Below are 19,907 nucleotides of genomic sequence, written 5' to 3'. Positions count from 1 at the left end.
AGTAGAAAAAACCTGATCGGTTTATCTTGACGACGTCATAGCCTTTTCCGCGACTTTTGACGAGCGCCTCAAAAGGCTGGAAGTTGTTTGACGAGACATAAGGTCCGCGGGCATCACGTTGAAGCCACAGAAATGCCACTTTTGTTTTGAAGAACTACAATTTCTTGGTCAAGTCGTCAGCCACGCAGGCGTTCGGCCCGATCCTGAAAAAATTGTCGCCGTTGCAGTTCCCGGTACTGTCCGAAAAGATGGCTGTCAGACGCTTTGTGGACCTTTGTGCCTATTATCGGCAGTTTATCGCGGACTCCCCACACATTGCGTCACCTTTAACTCGGCTCACGAGAGACGACGTTGTTTTTCAGTAGAATGACCAACAGGGAGCTGCGTTTAATGATCTGCGCTAACATCTTCAAACACCCCCAGTGCTTGCCCACTTCGACGAGGAAGTCTCCACGATGCTTCACACTGACGCTAGCAGTGTGCGTCTGGGAGCTGTGCTAATGCAGCTGCAAGAGGACACGCAAAGAGTCATCGCCTACGCAAGCAGGAGCCTAACACGCGCAGAGGCTAATTCAACAACATAGAAAGAATACCTCGCCGTGGTATGAGCAGTTATGAAATTTTACCCGTATGGCCGCCCCTTCAAAGTTATTAGCGACCATTATTCACTTTGTTAGTTGACTAATCTTAACGATCTCACCGGCCGATTAGCGCGTTCGAGTCTGAGGCTGCAAAAATTTCATATGACGGTCGTACACAAGTCGGGGAAGCGACATATGGGGGCCGACTGCCTGTGCCGATCACCTATGCAGTCGGCTTCTCTACCCGATGAGGATGAAACTGCATTACTTGTTGTCCTCCATGCGTCCACGATCGCCCAACAACAACGTGACTACCCTGAGTTGCCTGGTTTAATTAATTACTTAGACGGACAATCTCAGAGTGCACCCCGAGTTTTTCCTCGAGTATTGCCGTAGTTTTGTTTACGGAACAGCGCCCTTCACAAAAGAAACTTTTCGTCGATTGGACCTCCCTATTTGCTCGTCATTCTTGCGACCCTTCGTACTGAAGTGCTTGAAGCATGTCACAACGAGGTGACTTGTGGTCACTTGGGCTACACGCGCACATTGGCAAGAGTTCAGCAAGGATACTACTGGCCAAGGCTCACCACAGCCGTGAAGAACCACATTCGTACTTGCCTCGACTGCCAGCGACGCAAGTCGCCTCCGACGAAACCAGCCGGCCTGCTGCAACCTGTTCGATTCCCACGAACACCATTTGCGCAGATCCGAATGGATATTTTGGGTTCACTTCCCACTTCTACTGCAGGGAACCGCTGGATTATCGTCCCAACGGATTATCTGACCCGGTACGCCGAAACAAAGGCTATGCAAAAAAGCACAGCGGCAGTGGTCGCGAGATTTTTTATAGAGAATGTTGTACTGCGACATGGTACCCCAGCTGTCGTAATTACAGACCGTGGAACCTCATTGACGGCAGCTCCTTTAGACCATGTCTTGATGTTAAGTGGCACGACTCATCGTAAGACCACTGCCTACCACCCACCAACGAATGGATTAACAGAGCGCCTAAACAAGACTATTGAAGACATGCTTTCGATGTACGTGGATGTCCAACATAAAAATTGGGACGAAATCCTACCCTCTATCACGTTCGCATACAATACAGCTAATCGAGAAACGACTCGCATGACTCCATTCAGCTTCGTTCACGGACGGGACGTACGGAGGACGTGTGATGCGATGTTACTGCACGAATGGGTCGACATTGACACGGACGCCGACGTGTTTACTCAACGCGTGGAAGAATCTAGGCAGCTCGCATGCTTGCGGATCCGCCAGCAACAAGACTAAGACGCAGGCCGCTATTCGCAATGCCATTAGACGGTCGCGCCGCCAGGCGGAATTCAGCAGCGTCCTCTCGAGGAGGGTTAGTAGACGACAAAATGGCAGCACTACGCAGTCGCTCCCTTGTTCGGCTGTACTAGCCTCAGTGTTAACGCGTGGGCACGAACGGAAGACTACAACTTTGCATGTTTCCTGCATCAGTGAACGAACCGGGCCCTCCTTGACATGAGAAATCTGATTCGTTCTTGAGAGACACGAAGTTTTCGTGAAAATACGTGGCGACTCGCGCTTTCAATGCTAGCCCACAGCGTACACATACTATCAGCTTCACGAGGCTTTCCGTAGCCACGTAAGTTAGTTAAATGTTATCGTCTGACATATTCAGTTGAAGCTCACCCTGTTTTACTTGCATATAGCATTGGTCAGTGTTTCTTGTAGAGCATGAACCCCATAACACTGTACGCGGGAGGTCGCGCGGGCTCGCGATGTGCTCTTCTATAACGGAGCGATCTTAAGTTGGTGATACATTAAAATAGGGCGTCTATCCTTTGTCAGAAAAGCGCTGTTACGAATCGTGCGAGCGACGTTTCAATCATTCGAGGACGCATCTGCTCGACGCCTTTCGTGAAGCGAACGCTTTCCACGCCGTCCTTCGCCAGTGTGTTGGTTACATAGCCAGCACTGCGCCGCTTGTTTTTGTGCGTTTGTTGATAGGTCGCAGCACACTGCAAGCGATTTGCTTGTTGACCAGTCTGAGAGCAAAATCTTCTCCGCGCCCAGACCTCTCTCTAATTGTAAACGTGGTGACGCGGGGTGATCGAAGTCGTTGGGCGAAGGGAATTCTTGAGATTGCTTTCAGCAGTGGTGTTGAAAGAAACCATCTTGACGACGAGGATTTTTCACTGGACGTAGAAGACTGAGAAAGCACCGAGAGTGACATTGACGATGAACGATCAGCTGCTAACTCACGAGGAGCGAGTTGCACTTCACGTCCCCTCGTGCGTTAATGTTCTTTCACGCTGGTAAGTCACTTTGATTGTATTTAATGTATAACATCCTTGAGCGAGATCAAAATAAAAGCATAGGTCCTGTTGTGCATTGCATGTAGCACAAGTGTGGTGGATATTGTGGAGCGCCGCATGCCGCCAACACGCTCGAGCTCGACCAGCGAAGCGAAATGGTTAGAGCGATGGAACGTGCAGTCACGGCCGCAATCCACACCTCTCGGCTAACTTCTTCGACGTTGCGAAAAGCATACGTGTGCATTCTTTTCAATATTCATGTTTCGATCGTGCTCATCGAACCTGCAACATGCGAGTGAAGTGAATTGCACACGGCTATGCACTACGGCAAATCCGTCAGGCAGGCTCGGCACGTACTAGCTCGGAGTGCGGTTCAGCTCATACGTCAATTGTAGTTCAAGCAATTATATGTAGCACGCACAGGATTTCGCAAAGCATCGTTATGCACGGTAACGGAGCTGAAATATAACCGTTCACACCGCAGCAAATAGTTAGGTGGCGAGTACTTAGCACTTTCCATGGTTTGGGAAAGTATTTTAGTCTCATATCCATTTCAGCGCAGCTCATGACTTCATCCGGTGAAAGTGGCACGGGCCGTACGTCCGCACGTTCTGTCTGTTCCTATGCTAACAAACGGGTTGACCCTCCTCCGGGCGCTATCTTGAAAAGCACGGCGCGCCATCTATAGTTCGTGGGCATTGCGAATAATGCCCGCCGTAGAATAGTAACATACGAAACTGGCGACCGAGTGTGGGTTTGGACGCCCATAAGAAAACGTGGACTGTCCGAGAAACTGTTAAGGCGATACTTCGGGTCATATCGTGTATCGCGACAGCTGAATGATGTAACCTACGAGGTCGTCCCCGACAGTCCCTATTGCACAAGGCGTCGCCAGCACAGGCCTGAACTTGCGCATGTGGCACGCACGAAACCGTATGTCACCGACTGACTGTGCGCTTCCATAAAACGGCGGTTCTGGTTTAGCATCGGGGCGATGCTCTGCTAAGGAGAGGCAAGTGACACGTGTATATACATAAACGACAATGACGATGGCGTGGTTTCACAGACTCCGGCTAGTGGGACAGTAGGTTTCGAAGTTCTTCTCGTTTGCTCGCCTTGCACCGCGACAATATATTAATACATAACAGTCAAACAAGCTTTCAGAACCGTCGTCCATATTTTAGTCCTTTTGGAGGTAGATACGTCGTTAGAATCCTGGAGCCAAGTCCCCTTCAGAAATGACCCCTTTATGGAATACGGGAAAAGTCGTTCTCATGGCGACGCTAGCTGACATTTTGTACAACCAACTCCTACTTCCTCCCCGCTCTTACCTTCGTCTCTGTGTCCTGGCCCTTGCGGGAGTACATTGTCGTGTCCGCGGCTCATTACCTCAGGGGAGTTTGAGATACCTGGCATAAACAGTGAAGCTGGAGCTAGCAAATAAGCGCTCCCTACATTTGCTATATGGTAAGTCGACGAAAATGAAAGGGTATACCGTAAAATGTCATGCTTGCCCCCCCCCCCCCCGTTAATTTGGAAAATCGGATAATTCGGACGTGTTCGGTGGTCCCGACAAGCACATGCATTGTTTAGTGGTATCAAACTCTCGTTAATTCGATCATATTTGGCCGCAACCCGGGTAATTCGGACGATCCTCGGAGCGCGCCAAGCGCGAAGCGCCACCAATATTCGACACACAGGAGGGAAAACGGCGTTTGCGAACAATACAAACGGCTGCGGGCCTTCATAAAGGCGCGGTCGCCAACCACGATCTAGCCAAAATCGCGTTGTTGGCGGGAAAGACTTCGATTGCGGCGGCCCACTTGCTTCGCCTTCGATTTCACTAGACCCACGTGAACTGCGTGGGCGATATGTCTATGAACGCGTCCATAACTCCTGCGGCGACTACAGGTCAAACCTGCGACAAGGAGTAGTTTTGTCTTCGCCGCGTCCCTTCAGAATTGCGTAGTCCCCATCCTTTATTGTGCATTAGCGAGCCAGGTTTAATCAGCAGCGGATGCTGTGCTGAGCAGTTTCGTTTCTACTGTAGGCCTTCGGAACTGCGTGGACGCTATGATCGTGTCTTAACTTAGTGACCATGATTTCGTCAACAGCGAATGCGGCACTCAGTATCTTTGTTTTGACGCGCAATGTCACGCAACTCGAAGATAGTGGAAGCTGTTGAAGGTGAAGAGGTTCAGCCGCAGTCCGCATGCTGGTTTAAAATTTGCTTGCGACATTACGATGAACGAACGACCATTTGCCGATCATTTTTTAGGTGCGAAGTAAAAGCTATCTTCACGGGCGTGTGGTAGTGGTGATGTGTGTATGAACGTGAGCACCTGTGTGAGTAGGCGTGAGTGAGCACGTTTAATGTTAGGACACGGCTGTCTTGAGCCGTGGTCACATTGTGAATGAAGTCGCGAATGAAGAAATTTGCGGCATTCACACTACCCTTACGCCAAATATGTACCATGAATTTACGTATTCATCAAGAAAATGCAAATTCATTGGTGTATTGGACACTTGTTTATTGTTTTCTTGATACTTTCGATAATTCGTCATTCGGTTGATTCGAACATTTTTTCCGCGGTCCCGACATCCCCCATAAAACATATACATATGGGACATTTCCCTCGAACGAGTGTAAACATCCGTGGTTTGTCCCTAAGACAATCCATTACAAATCTGCACGTTCGGATGTAACGACGATATATGAGAGATCATCTTAGATGCGAATGCTTACAAAACGTGCAGTGTGACATACAGACCTGAATGAGACCCGGCGAGGCTGAGTTGGTGTGAGTGGGTGGGAATGGTAATTATCGAACATGGGAGCTAGTAGATGTGTAAACGCTAATATTACTGAATGGAAGCATACTTCAATATGAACGTCAGGGGCCGCCTGTGAGTGTGAGCAGAGGGAAACCTTGGCATGTTCATTCATGAATACACTCATTTCAAAGGCGTGAGAATGAGTATGAGTGAGTGACGAGGAATGTGAGCAGACATGAGTATGAAGGTAACATGCGAGTGTAGTAGGTTTGAGCACGGCCGCTGGATGAAAAAGCGCACGGTACGGCCTGCCGCGTCGGGCGGCTTTCTATGGGAGAGCGCGTGTTGGCCCTAGTTGCAGTTGCGGCCGCTGCGGCGCGACGACGCGGGGAAGGGTAGGGTGCCTTGATGCGCGTTTTGTTGCGCGTTTTGTCCAGGGTGAGGACATCTGCGGCGTCTACTGCGGCGCGGCTGCCATATTTTAGCCCACGGCTTCTTACCGGCGTCTCACCCCTCTACGGCAGCTGCGCTAAGAGGCACGAGACGCGGGGCAAAAAATGGCGTCGTGGCGGCATCAGCCCCTTCAAAGAATGGCAACACCCTAAGGTGGGCGCACACATCGAGGCACACTAGGGAAGGGGAAACGGGTGCCGGCGGCTCCGTTGGGGCAGCAGCCGCAGCAAATTAGTTGGTGGTGGTCACAACAGCGATCTCGCTCAGCTGTTCTAAGAAGTTTTTTTTTTCTATTTCATCTATCGCAGTAATGACATATCATGCATTCAGTTGAGTCCGTTCGCGTAATCTGGTTAAATAGCCATTTATATTTCCGTGTACGTGCCGAGCTCCTGGCATTCTTTTTCCAGGACTTACTTTTTGCTTTGTATCTGAAATAATATTCCACAATGCGCGTAGCAACATTATATGGTGCTGAATGTGCGAAAAAGTGGTTGTTATATTTATGTGCGTGTAATGAATGCATCGTTTGTTATTTTAACACATTGATTTCCGTGACATTTCTTTAGCACCTATGAGTTTTCTTAGCTGAAAGTGCTTGACAAGTATTTATTTTAATCATCTGACAATACAAGTTCATGGTCTTTACACACAGGAAGTGCATGTAAAACATACGTTGAATCTTTTTCATGATGTCTGATACATGATACTGTGCTGAGAATTAATTCAGCTTCGGATGCTTGATACTAGCGGATTCTACATATAGTGACGCACTCCTCGTAACTTCCTTGAAAAGGCTGCGGAATTATATAGTAATTAGAAGTGGCTTGCAAATTTTTTGACAGTTCTTAGCAGGGCAATGTCATCAATTGACGTATATATAAGGCCGATCACTGGAGCGACTAATATCTCGAAGAATCAAGCTACAACTGAAGTTTTCTTTAACTCAAGAAACGAAACCACGAAATGGCGGGGATCAACTCAAACTATATATATATATATATATATATATATATATATATATATATATATATATATATATATATATATATATATATATATATATATATATATATATTCATGCGTGACAAACGCTTACCCGGTTTTTTTCGAGGCGGCCGGGTCAAGTGACAACCACGTTTTTATATTTACACAAGTATACTATTCGCAGCGAGATCGGGCTACAGGTGGCAGCACCGTCGGCGGGCTAGTGTGGATAGGCGGTTGTCGGCGCATATACAAACGCACACAACAGCGCTTCATTGTGAGTGATTTGACCTGATTTCAGGCAAACAAAATGTGTTGACTGCAGATTTCTGGTAATATGTGCACTCTTCATTGCCGAATTAATGCACGAAGCGCGCCGAACGGTACTGTTACTTGTGGAAGACGCGCATCCTGCCAACAAACGGGTTGCTCGCCTTCAGCAACAGTCGGCGTTTTCGCAATGGATGATGTTTTCTTGTTGTTTTATCTGTACATGTTTAGTTTGTGTCCCACCTACTACGCACTGCTGTAGCGCGACTGATTTAGGTATTTACTTCTTGTTCATCTGGATAACCCGTAACAAAAAGAACGCACGTATTCCTGCAGGATGAGTTCAAATAGCACGTTGTGCACTGTGTGCTGAAATATTCATCCGCATTTCTTATTAGGTTCTCTATGAAATGTAGGACAATTTATAGGTTTACTGAGGAAAGCTACGTGGCTGACAGCGCTTTAGAGCTACGGAGACGTTTAACAAGCACACGCTTGTTTTTATTGCAGTAAGAGTCAAGGGCGTAGCCAGAAATTTTTTTCGGGGGGGGGGGGGGCTTAACCATACTTTATGTATGTTCGTGCGTGCGTTTGTATGTGCGCGTGTATATATACGCAAGCAAAACTGAAAAATTTCGGGGGGGGGTTGGGGGGTTCAACCCCCCCCCCCGAAATTTTTCAGTTTTGCTTGCGTATATATACCCCCCCCTGGCTACGCCCCTGCTAATAGTACACAAAGGTAACTGTACAGCACGGAACTTTCTTCGACTGATTACTTGCACGACAGCAATGTAACAAAGTCCTAGTTATTTCACGGGACCAAAGTAGGTTTTTTTCATGCGAATAATGTCCGCTGCCTTCCTTCAATCGATAACAACGTAACACAAACGCTCAAGGTAATGTAAAGAAAAAAAAAGACGTGGCTTCGCGTGAAATTACTATGACATAAATGCAAACAAGGTTTGTGACCGGGCTAGTTGGTATTTCATGGCGGCGTGAACAGCGCGTGAAACACACAAGGACAAGGTCAGCGCTAGTCCTCGTCAGTTACTCGTCCTTGTGTGTTTCACGCGCTGTTCACGTCACCATAAATGTAAAGTACGCCGTTTGGATTAATTTTGACCATCAGGGCTCTTTCACGCGTACCTTAATCTAGGTAAACGGGTGTTTTTGTATAAATTTCGCCACAAGATAAATTTGCGCAAGGCCACCCAGTTTTGCGATTCCCGTGTCATTTCATTTTCTCTTCTTTTAGGGGACAATTTAAGTACCGAAGTGTCAGACGTGACTTGACAGAAATATTTCTCTGTAGTGGGACAAGGACCGTACACAACTAAAGCTCGTCGCGTAACCTATAAACGACAGTGCCGAAGTTATACACCTAACCACGACCCCGAAGAGCATGAGAGCCTTTTTTACCACCGAGCCGCTAAAGGCTATATTCACGGAAGATTTAATACTTCTAATCTTTAGGACAACGCCATGTGCACTTTGCAATGCGTTTGAACCATAGAGCTGCACCTACACTGACATGAATCTCGTGAACGGAGGGTAAAACGAGCACACAGCACTCTCGACAAGTGCACTCACTCACGGCCGCTGGATGAAAAAGCGCACTTATCTTGTTACAGTACATATACAGCCGATCAAGGCCAAATGCTCCTTCACATCGTTTAAGGAAAGAAGATTACTTTTAAGGGCTTGTTTTTCTTTGTTAGACACAATATTAATGAGAACTAACAGACAGCAATGCCAAGGAAAGTATAGGGGGTGTTATTTGTAGTAATTAGAATATAAATGTGAAGAAAGTAAAGTGGACGAAAAGATAACCTGCCGCCGGCAGGGACCGAACCTGCGACCTTCGAATAACGCGTCCGATGCTCTACCACTGAGCTACGGCGGCGGTCATCTCCCCGTCCACTTTATAGGGTATATATAGGGTATATATAGGGTATATATTGGTCAGCTGCCTGCTCGTATATACAGGGTGTCCCAGCTATCACGCAGCACGATTTAAAAAAAGTGGAACGGCGTTACGCGAAGCAAACCTGCTGCATATTGTTCCTAGTACACTGGAGTAGCCACTGCTATTTTTTTACGTTAATGAGGTTTAATTAATTAGTGGTAATTATATTTGTAACTCAACAAGTACTCATTTAATTGTCAAAGTGTCAATGAGGCGTATGTAGGCATGTTCAAATGGAATCTAAACTGCACTACTTTCAACAACGTGCTAATTGCGCGCTCATTTTTTCCGCTTGATCAAGAAAGCCCGCGAAATATGAAAAGTGACACGTGACTAGACTGTTCCGCGCGTCGGGAACCAGCGCCCTCAAACAGGCTCCCTATGAGGTAGACAGTATCAAGGAAAAAATGCAGAAAGAAAAAAAAACGCATCGCCCTATCTGCCACTCCCCGGCCTAAGAAACGCACCGCTTGGTTTTACAGAGTCAGGCCGTAATCAGAACACCTGCCGCGTTATCAGTAAACAGTCGGTCATAAGATATGGATGATTGCGGCGTACTATCGAACGGAATGAATCCCAGCGAAATTGCACGCATATCGTTGGCGCCCGACCTGTACCCTTGCCAAAATGAGGAACGCTGTCTCTGGCAACCGACAACAGGCAAATCGGTTGTTTGCAGTAAGCTTATTTGAGGGCGCTGGTTTCCTTTGCGGGTGGGAGCGTAGTCACGCGTTATTTTTCATATTTCGCGGGCTTTCTTTATCAGCAGGAAAAAATGAGCACGTAATTAGTACGTTGTTAAAAATCGCGCAGTTAGATGTCCTTTGAACATGCCTACATACGCCTCATTGACATTTTGACAATTAGGTGAGTACTTGTCGAGTTACAAATATAATTACCACTAATTAATTAAACCTCATTAACGAAAAAAATAGCAGTGGCTACTCCAGTGTACTAGTAACAATATGCAACAAGTTCGCTACGCATAACGCCGTTACTCTTTTTTTAAATCGTGCTGCGTGATAGCTGGGACACCCTGTAGATCACGTGCTACGTGACGCCAAAAAGGCAGAAAAAAGAGTGTTCCACACTCGCCGCCATGGCTGCGACTGGCGCTGACTGACACTCCTAAGTTTCAATCTACATATATACCCTATAAAGTGGACGGGGAGATGACCGCCGCCGTAGCTCAGTGGTAGAGCATCGGACGCGTTATTCGAAGGTCGCAGGCTCGGTCCCTGCCGGCGGCAGGTTATCTTTTCGTCCACTTTACTTTCTTCACATTTATATTCTAATTACTACAAATAACACCCTCTAAACTTTCCTTGGCATTGCTGTCTGTTAGTTCTCATTTACATCGTGTTAGACATACGTACGAGCGGTTAAAGTTGCACTAACGCAACGGAACAAACCGCCTTTTGAGGACCTGCATGGCGTACGCGCACATGCAAACACAACGTGGCTAGCAGACGACGCATGGAGCGATCCACACTAGGCGCGGTTCAGCCAGAAGCCGCCAGGCGGCGACTCTGCTCGATCTCGCGGCCAATAGTAAAACGCAAAACCACGGCTGCCATAGGACAGTCAAGTAAGTACCTTTCTTGGAGCGAGCACGGGTGCCTTTGTAGAAAATATATAATAGAAAAAATTAACAGTAATATTTGACAGAACCACATGACGGAGACTGCCAGAAGACAATTCCGTTGGTGTGCAATGAAGATTCGCCAGTGCCTGTACAGCGGCTAACATCAAAGGGCCAAAACGAAAGGTTTTATGGCCTGCACAGACTGGAAGTAGACAGGGAATTCAAAATTTGCGCACACAAGCTGGAGGCATAACAATACAATAATAAGAAATAAGAAGAAAACAGAGACGAGTATAAGGAAGAGTTTACCCCCCCCCCCTTTTTTTTTGTTTACGGTATAGCTGTCAAAAGCGACCCACCTTAACGTTGTCTCTGTGAGTCGCTCGCAATGTATGTGTTGGCTGCTACGTATATTTGTTTGAAATGAAATCTTGTCGTCGCTCAACAGCCGCTTTTCTGCACTTTTTTGTCTCCGCATGTTTTCCTGAGGTAATTTTGAGTCTGTGCCCCGTACCGCTAATGACCACAGACAACCCAACTCTCTGAATAAAAGGGATACACGTGCTTTTCATGGCAACCAACATCAGTACCACATGACAATGCGGGGCAACGCGCGCCACCGCAACGCGACAGTGTTGGGAAATAACCGCAACACATGACAAAGATGCCGCGGGCTGAAAGGTTGGAACTAGAAAAAAACGAGAGATAAGAGAAAACGGGAAGGTGGTGTTTCGGACAAGCCGCCGTTTGCAGCGATGAGCCCTGAATTCATAATAAATAAACTAACTTCTCACATTTTGTCCAGATTTTATGTTCACTGTTGAATTCGTTACACGATCATGAAAACGGTGTAACGGGAAGAGACAGAAATACTGAAAACCGCAGTTATGCAATCAGTTGTGACCGTGTGTTTTTCAGCCTTTTCATCGCTCGTTCCGTCTGACCGTTTTCATATTAATTAATCCGTAACAGCTCGCCCAATTGTCGGTATTGAAGATGTAATAACTGAAATTACAAAGTGACTCGAATCTCCTTCTATGAGATTGTCGCGCATATGATAAGCATTATTTCACGGCAGTTGCATACGACACCGTATCGTATTTGTACTATAAACATCTTTGGAAGAAGAAAGAAGTTTATCTTATTTTGCGTCCAATAAATAGTGGCCGTTGTAGTTTCTGAGATCACTTTTTCGAAATGAAATGAATAAATCTGAAGCAACATACTCAGAGCCAAAATAAAGAATTTCCATGCATTAGGAAAGGTGCAGCGCCTCCAGGTTGGTTAGTTGTGGTCTTCTAGGACACCAGAAAAATATGCCCACGTGATTACTTCCGCAAAAAGCGATCGGTGCGCGAAATTGCATCTTGGGCAAGGCAAGAACCAAAATTCCCAAGCGCTGCAAGTATTACAAGAAATATGGGTAATTAACTGATGTGTACACGCTAGATGGATTTTAGAAAAAGATTTCGGGCATGACATGAAGACGCACGCGCTCAAGCATAACTGCCTCAAGCGCGCCGCGCATGTGATCCCGCGGGCGTCCGCGAAACCCGTCCCCCCCTGGTGGCGCCGCGGTGGTGGTCCGGGAAACTAGGCTCGTCACGCCGGTTTTGGAGCACGCGGCAGGCCGTACCCGTGCGCTTTTTACCCAACGGCCGTGGTTTGAGTATGAATGTGAGTGAGTACCCATGGGAGTGAGTAGACATGATGAACGTGTATACAAAAGGCTGTGACTAAGTATGAGTATGAACGTGAGCACCGGTGGGAGTAGGCGTGAGGGAGTACCTACCAGTGTGAGTAGGTGCGAGTATGAACTGAAGACGACTGAGTACCGATGGGTATGAGCAGGTAGGAGTATGAGCGTGAGCGAGCGCCCGTAAGTGTGAGTACACTTGAGTATGAACGCGGGTACGTAGGAGCGAGTGTGGGCGTGAGTATGAACGTGAGTACTTATGAGCGTAAGTGAGCGTGATTATGAATGCGAGTGAGTACCAATTGGCGTGAGTATGAACGTGAGTGAGTGTCTATGAGTGTGAGATGGCGTCAATGTGAACGTGAGTAGGCACGAGTAGATGTGAGTAAGAGCGTGAGTAAGTGCTATGATTATGTGTAGGTGTGAGTGTGAACGTGAGTGGGTTGGTATGAGAGTCAGTGCACGTGAGTATGAATGTGACTGAGTACCAATGAGTGTGAGAGGCATTACTGAACGTGAGTAAAGACTTGTAAGTGTGAGTGGGCGTGGGTATGAACACGAGTGAGTACCAATGGGCGCGAGGTGTCAGCATGAAGTGAGTGAGTGCCTATGAGTGGGAGTAGGCGGGAGTATGAACTTGACTGAGCATCAGTGGGTGTGAGTGGGCGTGCGTATGAACGCGAGTGAGCGCCTATGAGTGTGAGTAGGTCTGAGTATGAACATGAGTGACTGCCAGTTGCTTTAACTTGGCGTGAGCATGAGCGTGAGTGAGTACGTATGAGTGTGAATGGCGTGATTATGAACTTGAGTGAGTGCCTATGATTGTGAATGTAGTGTCCGCCCGAGCGCCGCATTTGATTAAGTCGATAATCGCGAGGCGTGCGAAACAAATAAAAAGCATGCGCCGCATCTTGCCGGCGCTTATCGGGACCGGGCCACGCAACGATGAACATGTGGCAATAAACGTCACTCGCTCCTAGAAAACTTGTCTGCTCCTTCTTTCGCATGAACCGACGCTGACACAACAACTGGCGACGAACGTGCGACCTGAAGCCGTCGTTCTTCAATTTGGAAGGCAAGTGTTCCTGAAATGATGTCGGTGATGAAGACCGTCTTTTTGCAGTGTGCAAATCCGGTGACTTTCGTCATGACTGAGGCCGAGGCAGCGGGGACGCATTTCGCCGGGAGACTGGGCCAGCTGGAACCCTTTGACGAGTCCGCCAGCGACAGGGCTTCGTACGAAGAGCGCCTTACGTCGTTCCTGATTGTCAACCGTGTACCCGACAGCGACAAGGTGCACGCGTTTTTTTATTGTCATCGGTCCCAAGACGTACGGGTTGTTGAAGTCATTAACAGCTCCATATCTGCCTTCTGCAAAGAGTTTCGAAGTCCAAAAGAAAGCTTTGAGCGACCACCTGTCCCCGAAGCCATCCGTTATTGTAGAGTGGCCCAAGTTTCGCCGGAGGTGTCAAGAGGAAGGCGAGTCCTTATTTGAGTATGTCGCCGAGCTTCGTAAACTGTCGCAAATGTGCGAGTTTGGAAGCGCGCTTGAGGAGCCCCTTCGGGACCGCTTCGTGTGCGGCCTGGTACGAGAAGACATTCAGCGAGTGCTTTTCACGGATGATAGCAAGTTAACGTTACAGAAAGCGGTGGAGCGGGCTCACGCCAGGGAAGCGGCTAAAAAGAGTGCTGCTGAGGCACGCAGCGGCGACTTCTCGGTCGGCGATCTGCAAGCTGACTCCCAGAAAACAAGTAAAAGCTGTTTTCGCTGCGGTACGCCAAAACACAGGAGTGAAGCGTGCCCACATGTGGACGTAATCTGTTTCAACTGCGACAAAAAAGGACATATCCAGAGAGCGTGCCCAAGTGGTCGTAAGAGTTCGTCTGAGAAAAAAACCAGGGAAAAAGAAGGTCAAGATTCTGACGGTTGTGTCGCGGAAAGCTTCGACCCTCAGTCTAAACGGCGTGTCGACGGCTAAGCTCGACCCAGTCACCGTACAGATGACTATCGACGGCATCTTGGTGAACATGGAGCTAGACACGGGAACGGCCGTTTCCGTCATGTCAATGACTCAGTTCCGTCAGCTCTTTCCTTCGGCTGCACTGGATCCCACAACAGTAAAACTTCGTACCTACACAGCACCACTGGTACGATCCCAGGGGTGTCCTCGGTCAACGTGCCGCACGGCGAACATTCGGCGCGTCTTCCGCTCTACGTCGTGAACCACATGGGACCACCTCTACTGGGCCGGGAGTGGCTACACGCCATCCAACTGGACTGGGCGAAAATCTGGAACCTGAATAACATTTCAAAGTCAAACACAACCCATATCAGTGTAAAAAAGAGGCTCGACGCATTGTTGGCGAAGTGCCAACCCCTTTTCAAACACGAGTTAGGTACGATAACGGAAGAGTGCGCCGAACTTTTTCTTAAACCTGATATGAAGCCGATTCCTAAATGTCAGGAATGTTCCATTTGCGTTGCCAAAAGCTTTTGACGCCGAGTTGGCTAAAACGGAGAAACTGGGCATTATCTCACCGGTTACGACGTCGGAATACGCTACGCCGGCGGTACCGGTAATCAAGCAAGATGGTAGCATAAGGATTTGTGGCGGCTACAAGACGACCGTTAACCCGTGCCTTGATGTCGACCGTTACCCATTGCCGAAGGTGGAAGACCTGTTCACAGCTTTGTCGGGAGGTAAGCATTCCTCAAAGATTGATCTCAATCGGGCCTATCAGCAAGTGGTCATATGAGAGTCGTCCAAACTATACCTCACGTTGAATACGAAGAAAGGATTGTTTGCTGTTCATCGGCTCGCTTTGGAATTTCTTCCGCACCCGGCATTTTCCAAAGAATAATAGACACCATGCTGAAGGGCTTACACGGGGTTTGGTGCTACCTAGACGTCATCCTGGTGACTGGTAAAAATAGCGAAGAACATTTCATGAGCCTGGAAGCTGTGTTAAAACGACTTCTTGAAAGAGGCGTCCACGTCAAGAAGGAAAAATGTTCATTTTTCCAGCGGGACCTTCGCTACCTCGGTCACAGGATCAGCGCGCAAAGCATCTCGGCAACGACGAAGAAGATTGACGCACTCCTCAAGGCGCCAGCCCCTAAAGATAAACATCAGCTGCAGTCGTTCCTGGGAGTCGCCAATTTCTACGGCAAGTGCCTTCATAACCTAGCGGCGTTGACTCGGCTATTGTTCATGTTGCTACGTAGGGACGCCCCGTGGTGGTGGGATAGGCGCTGCCAGGAAGCGTTCACCAAGATCAAGAGCTTGCTAGCTTCTCCGCCCACTTTGGCGCACTACGCCCCATGCAAACCGTTGCAGCTATCATGCGATGCATCACCGTATGGTCTAGGCGCGGTTCTTCCTCAAGTTTTGGATGATGGCAGCACGAAGCCAATCGCTTTCGCATCGCGGACGTTGACTGATGCCAAAACAATACAGCCAGCTCGAGAAAGAGGTCCTTGCAATAATATTTCCTGTTAAGAAATTCCATTTCTACATTTATGGTCGTTCGTTCACATTAGTGACCGACCATAAACCACTTCAGGCAATCTTGGGCCCAACAACCGGCATTCCGACCATCGCGGCGGCAAGTTTGCAGCGCTGCGCTGTCATACTATCAGCTTATCGGTATTCTCTCATCTTTTGAGGATCAAGCGAGAACGCTGAAGCAAATTTCTGCTCGCGCCTCCCGCTATCCGATGTGGAAGGTGAAACACAGGAACGAGAGGAAACCTTGTATTCATTGCAGTTGCAATCGATGCCAGTTTCGAGCCAAGACATAGCGCGAACAACTCTAGACCCCTTGCTTTGTAAGGTGATGGATTTTGTTAGTGCGGGGTGGCCGTCATCTATGACTGAAAAAGATTTGAAGCTTTTTTTGACAGACTCAACGAGCTCACAGTTCACAAAGGCTGCATCATGTTCGGGATGCGAGTGATCGTGCCGGGAAAGTTGCGCAACTTGCTGCTGGACGAAGTCCACGAAGAGCACCCAGGCATCGTGCGCCGCAAGCAACTGGCGCGGAGCTACGTGTGGTGGCCGTCCATCGAGGAGGACCTCGAGCATCGTGTCAAGGCTTGCGTAAGTTGTCAAGCACAACGCTGCGAACCGTGCAAAGCGCCCCTTCATCCTTGGTCTTGGCCAACAGCGCCGTGGCAGCGCGTACATGTGAATTTTGCTGGCCCCTTTTTGCACCCAATGTTTCTTGTAGTCGTGGACGCACACTACAAGTCGCCGGAAGTGTTTGTTACGCACTCGACTACGGCGGACGCCACAGTTGACAGTTGACAGATTGAGAGAACTGTTTGCGCGTTTTGGTTTCCTTGAAACAATTGTGACTGATAAGTGCCCGTAGATCAGAAGAGTTCAAGATTTTTGTCAAAGAAATGAGCTGTCGTCACGTACTTACAGCACCGTATCATCCCAGCTCAAATGGGCTTGCAGAGCGTTTTGTGCAGACACTTAAAAACGCTCTTCGTAAACCTACTGGAAAGGACACGTTACATCTGAGACTACAAAACTTTTCGCTTGCTTATCGCAACGCGCCTCATGCGACAACTAAGGAGTCACCAGCAAACTTGTTTTTACACAGTCGGCTGCGCAGTCGACCCGATGTTGACAAACCAGAGGTGGGAGGAAGGGTTGCGTATAATCAGTTCAAGCAAACCATGGCTCGCCCACGTCGTGATCATGACATAGCAGTCGGTGACCGAGCGATGGCTCGCAATTATCGTGGCAGACCCAAATGGGTGCCTGGCGTTGTGGTGGGACAGGCAGGCCCTTTTTCTTTTACCGTTCGTGTTACCACTCCCAGGGACAGTTCCACCTGGCGTCGTCACAAGGACCAGCTGCTCGGGCATACCACAAATCCAGACCGCGAGGCATCGGACCAGGGGGGATCAGACTTCCTGGTGGTTCAGCCAAGCGTGGACCCAGTGACATCCTCCGCTCCTACCACGAGTGGTCCTGACGTTTCGCACGAGATTCAGACGGCGGAAGCAATACGCTAGCCGACGAGAAACCGTCGACAACCTGAGAAATATCAAGCTGGAGTTTAGCTTGTTAGAGTCGCCAATATAAAAGGGGAGGGATGTGGTGTCCGGCCGAGCGCCGCATTTGATGAAGTCGATAATGCGCAGGCGCGCGAAACAAATAAAAAGCATGCGCCGCATCTTGCCGGCGCTTATCGGGACCGGGCCACGCAACGATGAACATGTGGCAGTAAACGTCACTCGCTCCTAGAAAACTTGTCTGCTCCTTCTTTCGCATGAACCAACGCTGACACAACAGTGAGTACCCGAGAGTGTGAACGCGAATGATTGCCAACAATTTTTACAACAGAATCTGATAGATTCGAGCGCAATGTCTGAGGCGTTTGGCATAGAATGGCCGATACACTTATTTGTAACGCTGGTGAATGTTCGGGTAATTCTCTTTTGATGATACGGTTCCCCCGTTAGGCATATTTTCTTGAAGTAGGATGAGCCGTGGTGGCGCAACATGGATTTTTTTAAGATTATGGCATCTGCCGCATTTAAATTCGTTTTCTATCATTCTCTTATCAGGGTTAAAAATTCGTAAACGTGGGGTGTGTGCTGGAGGCGACATTTCAACAAGTGGACTTATCTTCGTCAAGGCTTCAAGTGATTTCCTAAGCGCTTGTGCGTAGATGCTTCGTGCGCTCTTCTCCAATCAAAACAAAGGAGGATGAGAGGGCAATTGCGAAAGAGAGGCTGCGAAAGAGAGGGTGAAGGACAGGCTGCTGTGAGGAATTGATTGAGTGAAAAGGTTGACCAGTTTTTCATCACAAGCTTCTATCTTCCCCTTGCTGTCCTGTTAGGTTGACGTTCACACATGCGATGTTTTCTTCACATTGTTTTATCGACTACAGTTACCAGTGCTGGTGAAGCTCCTGGTTTGTTTTTAGCGAATGAGTGAGCATTTGTGATGCTGACGTATATTTGTGATTATTTATTTCTCTACTCTTGTTTGAAAATTTGATTGAAGACTTGTGGCAGGATTAGCTTAAAGACTCCCTCATCACACCTAAGATATTCTATTACACAGTACGCCAAAGCCTGATTGAAAATTAGGCGCCATGTCCTTCATATACGTATTCGTGGCTAATTTTACAAGGTTTCTGAGAATATTTAGGATATAGGGGATAAATCAGAAGCGCGATTTAATCCGATAGCTGCTTGTTTGCCAATCAATATAGACTGGGTAACCATTTAAAGCCCATACACTTGGCTAGACTTTGCATTGAAGTCTTCAATATAACTATGCGAACCACAGCATATCAAAGTGATTGAATGCAAAGCGGACCTAAAGGACATGCATCAAAATCTACCAGTCTTTGTAGAAGTTAATTTTCAACACCGGAAATGTGGCATTAGGTTGTGCATGTTACAATAACTGGAATAAGGCTTATTGTCGGAACGGGTTTTTCTTTGCGTCGGTACTAATATTTATTGTTCTGTCGTCATGAGACAGGAATGTTTTCGCTTAAGCTTTAGGGGGTACCCTTTTTTCTTCTTCATTATATTGGTACTTCAACGAGTAGTCTGTATTAATCTGCTTTGTAAACACTTGCCTGATATGCACCAGCACCACCATGTTGCGGAAAGGGGCCGGGAGCACCCTGAAAAAATGATAGTGGGAAAACCATCAATAAAAAAACATTCCGGAGATCTCACGCCTTGTGGGAGTCGCTTTCATGTGAAGCAGTCAGTGAGTATTTGTCTATACTGCATTTCTTTGGTTTTGAGGGGGGCCAAGCATTGCGAAGTGGATTGACGTGTTTTTGTAAGTATATTAGCTGGGTCACATCGCGGCCTTACCAGGCACGTCGACTACACTGGCGTTTAAATGGTAACTTATGGTCTAACGTAACGTCAGCACTGCCATTAGAACAGAGACGTCAGTATTATGGAAACTAAGTGCACTTTTCGGTGCGATGATGGGCATATCATGCGTAATTTTCGTTAGCGTTTTTTCCGGGGTCAAGCAACGAATAAATATAGCTTGCTGAATTATAAAAAAACCAATGTATTGTTTATTAAATTGCTATAAAAGCGGAAACAGCTTTGGAGCCACAATTGACGTTAACCCAACATAACTGACGGCCACGCAGAATGCTTGGCTTCGATTCCTGCTGGGATCCTGTATTTTTTTTTTACTATTTGCATTCGTCGAGTCAACGCTGCCGATGTCGGTTTTTTTTTTCTTTTTTTAACGCTCTCGCATTTAAATTACCAATGTCTATT

The 19,907-nt window shown here is 47.7% G+C and overlaps 1 long non-coding RNA gene across 1 annotated transcript; it reads left to right on the top strand.

The window, feature by feature from the left end:
• Positions 1 to 13,551: 13,551 nt before the first annotated feature.
• On the top strand, positions 13,552 to 17,887 carry LOC125760337 (uncharacterized). The gene is made up of 2 exons (XR_007417880.1): positions 13,552 to 13,703; positions 17,462 to 17,887. It is a non-coding gene; the product is annotated as an uncharacterized LOC125760337 (long non-coding RNA).
• The last annotated feature ends 2,020 nt before the right edge of the window (positions 17,888 to 19,907 follow it).

Source organism: Rhipicephalus sanguineus, chromosome 11 (genome assembly GCF_013339695.2).
Source record: "Rhipicephalus sanguineus isolate Rsan-2018 chromosome 11, BIME_Rsan_1.4, whole genome shotgun sequence".
NCBI classification, from domain to species: Eukaryota; Metazoa; Arthropoda; class Arachnida; order Ixodida; family Ixodidae; genus Rhipicephalus; species Rhipicephalus sanguineus.
This window is presented reverse-complemented; position numbering and strand designations above follow the sequence as displayed.